The sequence below is a fragment of the Equus caballus genome, chromosome 2 (assembly GCF_041296265.1).
Source record: "Equus caballus isolate H_3958 breed thoroughbred chromosome 2, TB-T2T, whole genome shotgun sequence".
Lineage (NCBI taxonomy): Eukaryota > Metazoa > Chordata > Mammalia > Perissodactyla > Equidae > Equus > Equus caballus.
The window spans coordinates 31,205,181-31,218,393 of NC_091685.1; the positions used below are offsets into that span (position 1 = coordinate 31,205,181).

The 13,213-nt window shown below is 46.4% G+C and overlaps 1 long non-coding RNA gene across 2 annotated transcripts in view; it reads left to right on the forward strand.

Annotated features, from left to right (window-relative positions):
- Positions 1–12,821, forward strand: part of LOC106782784 (uncharacterized) — a 46,923-nt gene extending 34,102 nt beyond the window's left edge. The window contains exons 3-5 of one of the 2 annotated variants that reach the window (XR_011432583.1): positions 5,565–5,809; positions 8,411–8,586; positions 10,996–12,821. This is a non-coding gene — a long non-coding RNA (uncharacterized lncRNA). The remainder of the gene's footprint in view (positions 1–5,564; positions 5,810–8,410; positions 8,587–10,995) is intronic. The other variant, XR_011432584.1, reaches the window with a different exon arrangement.
- Positions 12,822–13,213: the final 392 nt, after the last annotated feature.

A 13,213-nucleotide genomic window follows, 5' to 3' on the forward strand; every position in this document is an offset into this window, starting at 1 on the left:
CTGGGGCCGCGCGCTCCGCGCCCTGCAGCTGGGCAGCCCGGGCCGGGAGGGCCTCCGCGGCGTCTCGGCGCCGGCCCCCGGCCTTGGAAAGCCTGACGCCCCCTCCCGCCCGGGGCTGCGAGCACGCCCCGCGGAGCACCCGTCCGCGGTGCAGGCCCGGCCGCCAATCGGGATCCGCGGGGTAACGACGGCGCCCGGCCCGGGTCGAGAGCACGAAGCGCCAGTGGTCGGGCTATTTTGATGTTACCCTCAGTACAACCCAATGAAACGAGTTCTATGATCCCCATTTTACAGACGAGGAAACTGAGGCTCAGGGAGACCAACTCAACTTGCATGTGGTCACATAACAGCAAAGAAGTGAAGCTGGAATTTGAATCTAAAAAGTCTAGGTCCCCTGTGAGTGTGCATCTTTGAATAAGGTCGAGGAATGGAACCCCAGAGAGAAAGAGATTTGTCAAAAGTCAAAACAGTTTAGCGACATGAGATAATAGCCGGTGTGTCTCATTTCCCCCCCAAACACCGTCTGGTACATAGGCACCAAGCAAATATTTCTTGAATGAATGAATGAATGAATGGCTATTTCCTCTGAAATTGGGCCTGAATTCAGTACAGCCTGAGTCAGACCAGCCCAAGACACCATCTTGAGGGCCCTAACCTCATGCTAGAAGCACTAAATTTTACTGTTACTATTATTGCTATTAAAAAGAACTAAACCATTGAGAAGTGACTTAAAATAGTAGCATTAATTACATCTCATGTGATGAGATTAGATCCTAATCTGATCTCCAGCAGCAACTTGGCAACGTACCTAACCTCACCTGTCACCAAAGCGGAAAAGCCCAGAGGCTCTTCCAGGTCCCGGCTCTGGAAAAAGAAAAAGAAACTTCACATGAATTATTTGCTCGAATGAGCTTTCATTCCTTGGCTAGCTGAGAAGCCTCCCTGCTTTGTTCCCACCCCTCTGCTTGGTGCCCCTCCTTTCAAAACGGACCTCTTTCAGGGTGTAGATAAATTGTCAATTTATTCTTCTGTCTTGCCACTGGGCTGTTTGTTTATCAAGTGCAGTAACCAACGGATCCAACTTTAAATCTCTCTGCCCAGCACGATACAGCCGATAAAATCAGCACTGGGTAAAAAGTCCACACAAGATTAATGACCCCCCAGCTGGGGCCCTAAGACTCAGCTGTGGGTGCAATGGAGGAGGCATCGCCCTGGTGTGAGGAGGCTTGGATTCCAGTCCTGGCCCTAAAGTCTCCCTCCTCTGCACAGCAAATGCTTCTACACTTTAAATTCCTTCCATTTTGAAAATGTAGCATTGGTGTAATGGAAAACAGGCCGATTCTTGAAGCAGAATTGCTGACTAACTGACCTGGCATATACTCAGGACACTGGAACATTTTGCGCATGTTACCCAGGGAGATATTAACAATCAGAATGAAAAGAAATAATGCATGTTGCTGGGGGCTACTGGAGAGGGTGCTCCCCACCCCGCCACCCCATCTATGTCAGCCTGAGTCAGGTTTACCTACAAAGTAAAGAACTCTTACACTTGAATATATGAATACTTCTCTGATCAGTTCATTATGTATGTGTCATTCTGATTAAAAACAAAGTTTTGAACCAGTTCTAAAAATGGTACTCTGTCTGTGTTCACTAAGGGATTTCCATTGCAATCCGTGGTTTACACAAGATGTTCAACACCAGAATGAGTTCCCTAAGGTCACAGGCTGTTTTCTCCATCTTGGATCAGTAATATCTAGCACATGGGTGACATTTCATGAAGGTCTGTTGAAAACTGAGCTAAATATTACTTACTTAAGGCTAGCCCAGAGTATCATCTGAAACCTTGAGGGGGACTCTCTAGGTCTCTTAACCAGCACTTTAGAGCCACCTGTGAGAAGAATGAAGAGACCCATCTTATTCTGCTCAGAAGGCATGTGTAAGGCTAGCCTAGGGAAGAAAGATGGCCAGGGAGGCTCTCATCTTCTGCTATGCACACTTTTGAGTTTTTGCAACAAGTATGATCTACTTTTATAATGAAAATAACCTAAAGGTATTTTAACTTTGGAAAAGAGCAATCCCAGGCTGGCTGGTGCTAGAGTCATTTAAAACACTGAAAGACAAGTGAAAAAACAAAAAACACCAACCATCTTGTCCTCAATAGTGACGGAAGTCCTTGTTGCCTGTCATGCAATGGGGGAGTGAGATTCTGTGGGCTGGACAGTGTGTTGAGTGAGGAATACTGGTGGGTGGAGGGCTCGCCCTTGGACCTCTCCTGGCCTGGGCTCAGCCGCTCCTCTATCCTACCAAGTAGGCAGGATCTAAGGTTGGTTGGATGGTAGGTGTAAAGGACAGAGGGTTGGGGCTCAGTGATAACCTGAGTTCCAAACCCCAACTCTACCAGTGCTAACTATGGCTCCTGGTCAAGTCACCTATAATGGCTGAAATTGTTTCCTCCTACTTCATATATTTCTTGTGAGGCTTATAATATGTTATGTTAAACACTGGCATACAGTAGGTATTTTTTTTCTCCCCAAAGCCCCCAGTAGATACTTGTATATTCTAGTTGTAGGCATTTTAATTCTTCTGTGTGGGATGCCACCACAGCACGGCTTGATGAGCAGTGTGTAGGTCTGCACCCAGAATCTAAACTAGTGAACCCGGGGCTGCTGAAGCGGGGCACATGAACTTAACCACTTGGCCACAGGGCTGGCCCCCAGTAGGTATTTTTTTAAAAGCAGCAATTATCAGGGAAAATTCATTGCCTTGGTAAAGAGAATATTGTGTTCTGCTCTAAAGGGGAACATAAAACCCTCCATCTGGGCAGTTTTGTTCTGCACAGTTGTAGCCACTGTTCTCTTCCCCGGTGGGCTCATTTTTCTGAATTGACTACATTCATCTTTGTTTCACATCCTTCAAACATGCTCAGCTGGTTATTTACTTAGGGATGACATCTTTCTGGGTTTCAAAGGCTCAATTTGCCCTCCTCAAATAGAGTAATACAAGTGGAGACTGCCAGCTCCAGGGAATGGTGTCTGAGGTTCAAAATCCACACCTTTTATAGACTGCCTTGACATTGGACCAAATTCTCCACTAACAACTTAAGTATATCAGGCCAGAAAACCCCCTGAGGCCCTTTGGCTAAGGGGGCAGCTGCAGCATTCTATGCAGCCCATGGAGAGCGGCCTGCTGAGAATCTGTACTTACCAGGAAAACAAGCTTCCATAAAAACCAAAAAGTAACAGGTATACACTTTGATACTTTTATACTCCATGAATTTATATAAATTGTATCTAGCTAGTAACAGAAACACTTTCCCTTAGCTCTTTGTTTTATTTTTGTTACATTTATCACAGTTTGAAATTATCTTATTTAGTGGTTCCTGTTTTTATAGTCCCTTCCCGATATGTAAGCTCCATGAGGCATCACTGTCGCTAAACAGTACCTAGAACACAGTAGGCATTCAATAAATGTTGACGGAGGTGGATGAAAGAGCTACCTCACAGCATTGTTGTGGGGATTAAACGAGACTGTGTATGAACACACCTGGCACAGTGTGATCAGCCAATCCTGTTAGTTTAACTAATCCTAACTACGTATTTTATAGATAAGGACATTGGTGCTTAGGAAATTTAAGTGACACCATGCCCTCGGCCCCAGAAACTGAGTGTGGTTGTGGCCTTTGTTGAGAATGCCCTTGGAAGGAAGTTGTTAGAAAAAGTGTGAGCTAAAGGCAGCTAGCCTGGAACTGATGGGGCCAGACGGGAAAGAGAAAGAAAGGGGAGGAGGAGAGAGGAAGATGGAGAGGTCGACTGATTGCATTAAGTCTGGACTGATTAAATCTTCTCCCCCGAGTGTTAGCAGGGGTCTATGAACCCTCTGAGTTTGAATGCCAACAGATTACAAATTCTCAGAGAGGTCTGTGTCTCCCTCCCTCTCTTTAGGAAGAAAGAAAAAATTAATACCTCCCGGGTTATGTAGAGAATATTAAGAAAGCAGCCCCACAGCAGCATCGGGAAGGACAGCTGCTGCTTGCCTGAAGAGCGGCTTCTAGGGCGCCCAGCTCTGCGCTACCTTTATGTGCATCCTCTCTCCACCTTCCAACCATCTCATGAGGCATTTTAAGGATGGAGAACCCGAGGCTCAGAGAGGCTGAGCAACTAGCTCAAATGCAGCAAGTTACAAGTCTAAAACGTGAACCAAGGTCTGCTCAGCTCCAAAGTCCACACTGGCCACACACCACCCCTCCTGCACCCCTGAGACTCACCACACAGCTCTGGCCAAGCCTGGTTCCTCATCTGCTAAGTGAGGAGGACTAATCGGTCAAAGTAACAACAGTAGCAATGATGATAATAATACTACCGATTCTTGGCATTTACAGCGTGCCAGGCATTATGCTAAGCAATTTGTGTTAACTATCAACTTTATCCTTAAAACAATCCTGCAATATAGATACCATATAATCTCCATTTCACAAATGAGGAAACTGAGGATTTGGACACACCCAAGGTCACAGAACTTGTAAGCAGCCCAGCCAGGAGTCAAAGCCAGGTTTGTCTGGCACCAAAGCTCGAGCTCTTTGACCTTAAATTGGCTTGCTGCCTGTTGCCAGAGAAGCCACCTGGGAAGACACCATACAATTGACACATTTCATTCATTCATTCATTCATTTATTCATTCAATTCATCTTTGGTGTGTATGGCTGGAGTGGAATGAGAACGGGAAAAGGTAGTACCAGATGAATTTGGTGAGGAAGGCAGATTATTGAAGGCCTTAGAGGACATGGTAGAGAATTTGTATTTGATTGTAAAGTTTTATGGATCCTAGGTAGTGGAGTGGTATGACCTAAACTAATTATTTTAACACTGTAGACAATGTATCAAGAATTAAGGACTACAGGGCTGGCCTAGTGCTGCAGCGGTTAAGTGCGCATGTTCTGATTCGGCGGCCCGGGGTTCGCCAGTCCGGATCCCGGGTGTGGACAAGGCACCACTTGGCAAGCCATGCTGTGGTAGGCGTCCTACATATAAAGTAGAGGAAGATGGGCACGGATGTTAGCTCAGGGCCAGTCTTCCTCAGTGAAAAGAGAATTGACAGCAGTTAGCTCATGGCTAGTCTTCCTCAAAAGAAAAAAAAAAAGAATTAAGGACTGCAATTAATCTGATACTGTGCTTTAAAACAAACTCAACAATCCCTTTAACAGTCACCTGATCAGAGAGACTTTACTTAACCGCTTATATAAAATAGCATACACCCACCCCTCTGTCACTTCATTTTCTTCAAAGAACTTATCTCCACCTGCTTATTGTGTATTCTCTCTCTCCCCACCCCTAGAATGTAAGCGCCATGAAAGCGGGAACTTCTTGTTCCCTGCTTTATTCACTACCACCTAGAATAGTGCCTGGCACATAGGAGGCAGTCAATAAACATTTGTTGAATGAATAAATAACAAAGGTATGTTATACCTTCCCCAGAACACAGTCTACATTTTTTTTTAAGATTTTATTTTTTTCCTTTTTCTCCCCAAAGCCCTCCGGTACATAGTCGTATATTCTTTGTTGTAGGTCCTTCTAGTTGTGGCACGTGGGACACCGCCTCAGCGTGGCTTGATGAGCAGTGCCATGTCCATGCCCAGGATTCAAACCAATGAAACACTGGGCCGCCTGCAGCGGAGTGCGTGAACCTAACCACTCGGCCACGGGGCCGGCCCCTACAGTCTACATTTGACGTCTATGCTTGTTCATCTTCTCAATCCAATATGAATGTTGGCTTCTATTCTCACCACTCTACTGAAAACAACTTTTCTAAGGTCAGCAGTAAAACCCCAATTGCAACACCTGAAGGTGTTTTTATCGTGGCACACTTCTCTGCTCTATCTGACATTGGTGATTTCTCCTCTCCGGGAAACTCCATTCTGTTGGCTTCCATGACATTTCCCTCTCCTGATTCTGTTCCTTTTCCACCACTTCTCTCCCCTTCATGCTACATTTCCTCTGGGTTTAGTCCTGGGCCTGTTACTTTTATGATACACTTTGGGTGTTCTCATCCACTCTCACGGTTTCTACCACCACCTATATGCTTGTAATTCCCAAATCTATAGGGTTAGTCTCAAACTTCAGATTGCCTGGATAGAGTTCAGAATCTGTCTGGATGGACATTTCCACCTGGATGCCCCCCATGGCTCTAGGACTCTAGCAGGTTCAAGATGGAACTTGCCATCTTCTCCTTAAATCTACTCTCCTCTGGTGGGCAAGGAGCTGTTGAGACAGAGATGATTAAGCACACTGCTGCCTCCTGGGACCTGCATCTATTCCTCCATGGGGGAGGGCAAAGATCTATTCTTAGGCTGGGAAGATTTGCAGCAAAACACAGTCACCAAAATGGCTGCCTCCATTGCTCCTCTATTAGGGGGCTCACACCATCAGCCTCAAGGACTGTCTGTACACAATGGCTCTGCTCTGAACCCTCACCCTGGCTTTTTCTTGGGCATCTCAAATACAAGACGTGCAAAATTTACCTCATCATCTTCCCCCCTAAATCACTGTTTACCACGTCTATAGCTGGCACCATCATCTATCCCCAAGCCTTCCAGGCTAGAAACCTGAAAACCTTGACTTCTCTTTTCTCTCCTACCACATCAAACTAATCCTAGTGATTTTCATTCCCAAACATTTCTTGATTCTATCCTCTCCTCTAAATTCCTACTGCCACAAAGCTTCTTGGGCCCTCACACCTTGAGGTTGACTCTCTCAAACTGTCTGACCGCACACGCCTCTAACAATGGCTTAGGCCCCTTTTATTTGTGGGAGGGGAACGTTTTAGGCAGAGCATAGTGGGCAAGAGGATCTAATAAGAGTTTTGTTTTCACTGAGTTTCTTTTTACAATTAGCTTCTTTCTATGTCGAGTGACTTTTTTTCATTTTGACATAAAGTTTCCTTTTAAAATAAATTAAGTAAAAAAAGGGAGCCTCTTTCAATAAAAATTAAGTGGATACTTAGTAGCTAGGAACTCATGGAAGGTAAAAATCATGAAGGTGGCTGAGGAATGTCAGAAGTTTGGGAAACACTAAGATATAAGATCTTCAGTGTGACATATTAGCTTGAACCATATGAAATTGATGATATCTGACTACTTTTGTTTGGACCTACAAAAATGACAATTTCATATGGTTGAACCTATTAGAAAGTCCTACATTTTCTGGCCCTCACCTGTGTTCCTGCAAAATCAACTGCTTGCTTTTGTCCTGCTCGCACCACATTATTTCTCTCCTCTGTGCCCTTTGCCAGTCCCTCCGCCTGGATACCACACATTCTTAGCACACAGGTGTCACCGCCTTCAGGAACCTTTCCTGTCCTCTGTCCCTCAAAGCCAGTAAGGCACTCCCCTCAGAGCTTCCATGGTACAGTCAACACATCTGTCTGCATTCTTGGGTCTGTCTCTCCTGCTAGCCTAGAACTCCTTTAGGCAAGGACTCTTTTTTTTGTGAATCCCAGTCGCCTCAGCCTGGCCCCCAGCAGCCCCTCCGTTGAGCTGTGGCTAACCAAGTGAGTGAGCGAATGAGTATCTGCAAAGAAGAGAGGCCTAATGCTGCCTGGAGGGCCAGAGGGGGCTTCAGAGAGGGGTCATTTGACCTCCATCTTGAAGGATGAGAAGGAAGGAATTTGCCAGGTGAGAAGTAAGTGGAAGGACCCCAGGTGAAGCAACCATAGGTGTGAAGGGACTGGAGTCCAATAGAGTCTGCAGTATTGGGGGAAATGAAGTATGGTTTGAGTGGAGGGCATATGAAGGAGAGCCAAGGGAAAAGGCAATGCTCACAGTGTATTTCCCCCTCGCCCCAATCTTGGTCAAGGAGCCCCGAAATTGATAAGCACATCTGCCAATACTTCCAGTGGGTTTTGACTAAAGGGGTTGTGAGGCTGGCATTTTCTTCTACCTTGAAGACAAAAAGCAGGTAATCTGAGCACAGATGCAAAACCAGCCATAGAGAACCACCATGTTCAAACCAGCATGACCTCCAGCCATACAGAACGACCTCATTCAAAGCAGCGTGACCACCCCGCAGCCCTCAAGGAACTTACTCTCTAGAGAAATTGCTGTGTAACCAAGAATCAGTGAAAGCGCCGCGACAAAGACCAGGCTCGATCAGCAAATCCCTAGGAAGGCCACTCCTGGGAGCAGAGATGCCTAAGAGAAGAAGACAGCAGAGTGATTCTGTGCAAATATGGTGTTAGGTCCCTCCTCACCAGATAAGAGGCCCCTCCGACCTAGGATGAAGGCAGGCTGGTGATAGTAACAACGACAAAAATCAAATGGGAGACTTAGTATGCTTAGCAGAAGCGGGTGCTTTAAACGTTTCCTCATTTAAAGGATAGCCTTGATGAGGTGAATATTATTGTCCCTATTTTACAGAAAAAGAAACTGAGGCTTGTTGAGGTAACGGGAACCACTAGGACTGGCCCCCAGGTCTCTGGCTGTGAAAACAACGCTCTTCCCACTTCACCAGGAAAGAGGCTTCACTTTGTGACTGACCAGTGAAGGAGGCAGGACCCTCTATGTCATGGGGAAAAGCGCACATTCAATCCCAGGTATGAATATGATATGCACCAGCTACCAAGGGGGCCTCACATCTCAGGCTTATCCTCCTCAGCCTCATTGTCAGGATAATTTCTATGCAGTTGCTTATCCCAGTTTCAATCTTGCACTCTCTCAAGCTCCAAAACCCCTTTCAAAAGACACTTCCCTAATCACCTAAAAGAATCACTGTTCCTGTAAGAGCAGCCAGTTCCTCTTTCTACTTCCTGGTTTGAATGGGGCAAGACACAAACAAATCTCTCTCAGTCTGTTTTCTCATCAAAGTGGGGGAGTTGTGCTTGTTGAATAAGTTGATAGCCAAATCAGAAATACTTGTGCCGAGAACTGCAAAATAAAGAAAGAAATATACTCTTGAAACAGGACTCGATTCATTCAAATATTTATTGAGCCCCTACTCTGTGGCAGGCACTGTGTTTGGTGCTGGGCCTCCTAAGATGTGCAGACAGCCTCCAACCTGAACAAGGAGTCCAGTCTTGTGGGTGTGACGTTATTCAGAAGAAAAATTCCATTAGGGAAGCCCTAAATCCATCAGCAATCAGAGGATGATCCAAAGACTTGAAACAAAAATTCTACTGAGGAAGAGGAAACTTCTACAGATACATAAAAAGATGTTCAATCTCAGTAATCAGGGAAATGCAAATAAAAACCACAATGGAATACCATTTCAAACCCACCAGATTGAATTATACCTGGTAGGAACACTGAACCAGCAGACCTGAGGTTGCAGAACAATAAACACGACCAGGCAAGGAGTATAGGTACAGCAGGCACCTAGTAAATATTTTGCTAACCCAAGCAGAGAAAAACTAGAGCAGAGATAGCAAAGTGGCAGCTCATGGGCTAAACATGGCCTGCTGCCACATTTTGTTTGCCCTCACAGTGTTTACAAAATTGAACTAATTGCCAAGAGTTAAAAATTAGGAGATTTCACAACTTCTCTTGAAAAACAGTAAGATTGCAGCTCTTGGCCCAGCCTCTACCAGCCAAGGTGTGGCTGGAGCTGAGAAGTAGCTGACCTCTGCCTCTTACCACATCCACACCACTCTCCCGGCCGGCCTCTGGCACTGGGGCTGCTGCAGCCGACTTCCATGATCTCTAGTCCTGGAAGCACTCAAGTGTGCCCCGCCTCAGCTGGAGACTTAATGGCATCCACTCTCAGGGATAAAGTCCAGAGACTGGTATTACCAACTCTGCAATGGGGCCAGGAACTACAGCCAGGGACCCTTTCTCCAGCAAGATATTCACACGCTATTTCCCCAAATCCCTACTACCCTGCAGGAAACTGAGGCTCAGGGAAGTTAAGAAATTTGCCCAATGAGTGACGAAGCCGGAACGCAAACTCAGGAATCTCTGATTTAGTCACACTGATTAAGCATATTCACAGGCTTAAGCACTGTTGAGCGTTATACATGCACTAAATAATTTAATTCCCACTTCAACCCTATGAGATAGGAACAATTATTTTACTCGATTTTACTTGTGAGAAAATGAGGGCACAGCAGGCTAATGACTTGTCAAAGGTCACACAGCTAGTAAGAGGCAGGACTGGGATCTGAAGCAGCAGTCTCACCGCAGAGCCTGAGTCTCAGTGCAACCCTGACAGGCCTCTGGAGTCCCCACCTCCGCCAATTCACTCCTCGCGTCCCGGCTGTGCACACTTCAGTGCCTGCCTCGCAAGACATAAGCACTTTGTGTCTGCCTCTAATACCAAACTGGGCTCCCACATACCATCCTGCAACGTGTTTTCCCCCCACTTAACAATATGCTGTGGAGCACTTTCCATGTCAGTGTGGTACTCCATTTCCATAGACATTCTGTAATTTATTTATCTCCTTATAAACATTTAGAGCTCCAGCTTTTCCTTGTTTTATTAAAAAATTGATGCTCCAAACATCCTCGTCCACCTAAATCTGTGCATTTGAACACTTGTTTTCCATAGGATAATTCTAAGTAGAATTATGGGGTCAAGGTCACACATACGAGATTTTGATAGATATTGTCAAATTGCCCTCTGAAACGCCTCTACGACACTTTGTGAGTGCCTGTTTCCATGCCCTTGCCTCCACTGGGTATATTTTTCTATTGCTTTCTCTGCACCACACTCAAACTGTCTCCCTTAAGCTGCCTCATTATTTTCATAGTCAGTTCAGTTTCACCAGTATGATTACAACTATAAAAGGAACAAAACAAAATAATTTATGTCTTGTGAAAAAGGGGAGGGGGGCAGGAAACACCCCAGAATGATGGCAGTGGCCAGACTTATGTGGAATAAGGTATGAGGTAAGTGATTTTTTTTTTAGTATTTTCCAAATGTTCTTAAATGAGTGTTTCTTTGATAACAGTAGGGGAAACGTTCTCCCTGCTGCCCCCTATTCCTGTAGCCCCCTTTTATTTTTTTAAAGAAAACAGGCCCAGAGAGTGTCTTTGGGGCAGCACAGAGGAGAGGAGCTAAAGAGCCGTGTTCGCTGTCGGCAGCCAGATTTTGCGGGAGAAGTGCCCAGCCCCACAAGTGGACAGTGAAGGCGGTAAAGAAGAAAAGAAGCAGCTGGAACTACGCAGGGCCTGAGGCAAGGTGAAGATGAGGGAAAGGCTGGGGATTACCAGTCAGAAGGCCAGTGAGAGAGCAGACAGCTGTTGGTGGAGGCCTGTTAGGTTTAAGGCAGCAAATCTTCCCTAACCCTGTCTCTGCCCGTACATCCACTTCCAGGAAACAGCACCATTATTCACCTTAGTTGCCCAAGCCCGAAGCCAGGGGGCGATCCTAGGTTCTTACCCATCTATGCCCAGTCAGTGAATCCTGTTGATTGTATCTTTCTAACCTCTTTCAAAATCCACTTGCTTCATGCATCTCCTTTCTTGGGGCTTTCATTCTCTCCCACCTGGATCACTAAAACAACATCTCAACAACCACCACCTCTGCAGCCAGCCCCATTCCTTTCCCGCAGAGCTGTCAATTCAGGCGTTCCTAACATGTTAATCTGATTTTGGGTAAAACCCTTCCAAGGTCTCCTGTGGCCTGAAGCCCTGATTCTCCCCCTGGAGGCACCTTAGAATCACCCAGGGAGTTTTCAAGACCATCTGGACTCACCAAGTCCTCATATCCTGAGATTCAGATGAAACTGGTTTGGCATAGGGCACAGATTTTTAGTTTTTAAAGCCGCCCAAGGTGATTCTAATGTGCAGCCAGGGTTGAGAACCGCTGGCCTCCAGGATGTAAAGTGCAGGTTCCTCTGTGTGGTGTGCAGGAACTCCACGTCATTCCATTTCTCAGCAAATATTTACTGAGCGCCTGCTGTGTACCAGACACCTCACTGGCCCCGAGTCTAAGCGAAGAACAACATTAAGGCCCCTCATGAAGCCGCTTGTCCATCTGGCTCCTAGTATTTAAGCCTCGTTTCTGCCTCCTCACACCTCCTGTCTTTGATCTAGTCATCAAGACCAATTTGGGATTCCCCAAACGTGCCCTGCTGTAGGCTCAGGGCCTATGACTATGCCACTCTTTCAACCCCAAATTCCAGCCCTCAGCCTCCTGGTCTAGTTAAGACTCAGCCTGAGGACCACTTCCTCTGAAAAGGCTCTGCCTGACCCCACCCCCAGATCTGCCCTGATTATCCTCGTACTCGTCACTGTGGTCACTGTCCATTTCACGGTCGGGCGCCCTCGGGAGACTGCGAGCTCCTTGAGGGGAGGGACAGTGAGTGAACTGTCTCCGTATCCCTGATGGGGGTGCTGACTGCCTGGGGAATCCGCATGGGAGTGAACTCGAATGACCCACATATTCACATAGGGCAAACTTGGTGTGAATAAGGTACGAACAGACTGGAAACTAGTTAGAGGAGGACTGCAGCTCCAGAAGCTTCAAGAAGCCAGGCTCTGGACAGGAGGTTCAAAGACAGACAGCCCTATCACCAGCAGGGAGGCAGAGAGAGACACACAGTATCAGAACTGAGTAAGACAGTAGGGGCAGCCTGTTGCCTTTGAAGAGGTGGCCTTGTGTGGTGGAAATAACATGATCTGCGGTCTAATTTGTATGTTCCAATTTGGACACTTGCTTGTTATGTGACGTTGGGTTAGGCCTACCCCTAATATTTGCAGGGCCAGTGGTACGGGTACAAATGGAGGCCCATACACCATATGTCTAAATATCTAAAAGTTATCAGTTAAACTAACAAACCATTAAAACAGTTCCTATGCTATTCTCCTACCTTGATAAATATACCTTCATGATGACTGGAAGGCTGGGATGAATTTAGAATTCCCAGAGTTCTTGGGAATATGGTGGCATAAGGAAAAGTGGCCCCTGACCTGCCCGCTTCTCTTCCCACCTGTGGTAGGCAGAATGATGCCCCCTTTGCCCAAGATGTCTACAGCCTAATGCCTGCAGCCTGTGAGTGTGCTGCTTTAGTGGCGAGGGGGAATTAAGACTGCTCATCCCCTGACCTTGAGATAGGGAGATTGTCCTGGATTATTGGGGTGGGCCCAATGTAATCACAAGGGTCCTTCCTTACAAGTGAAAGAGGGAGGCAGAAGAATCAGAGTCAGAGAAGACATGAGGATGGAAGCAGAGGTTGGAGTGATACGATTACTGGCTTCAAAGAGGGAGGAAGGGGGCCCCGGGCC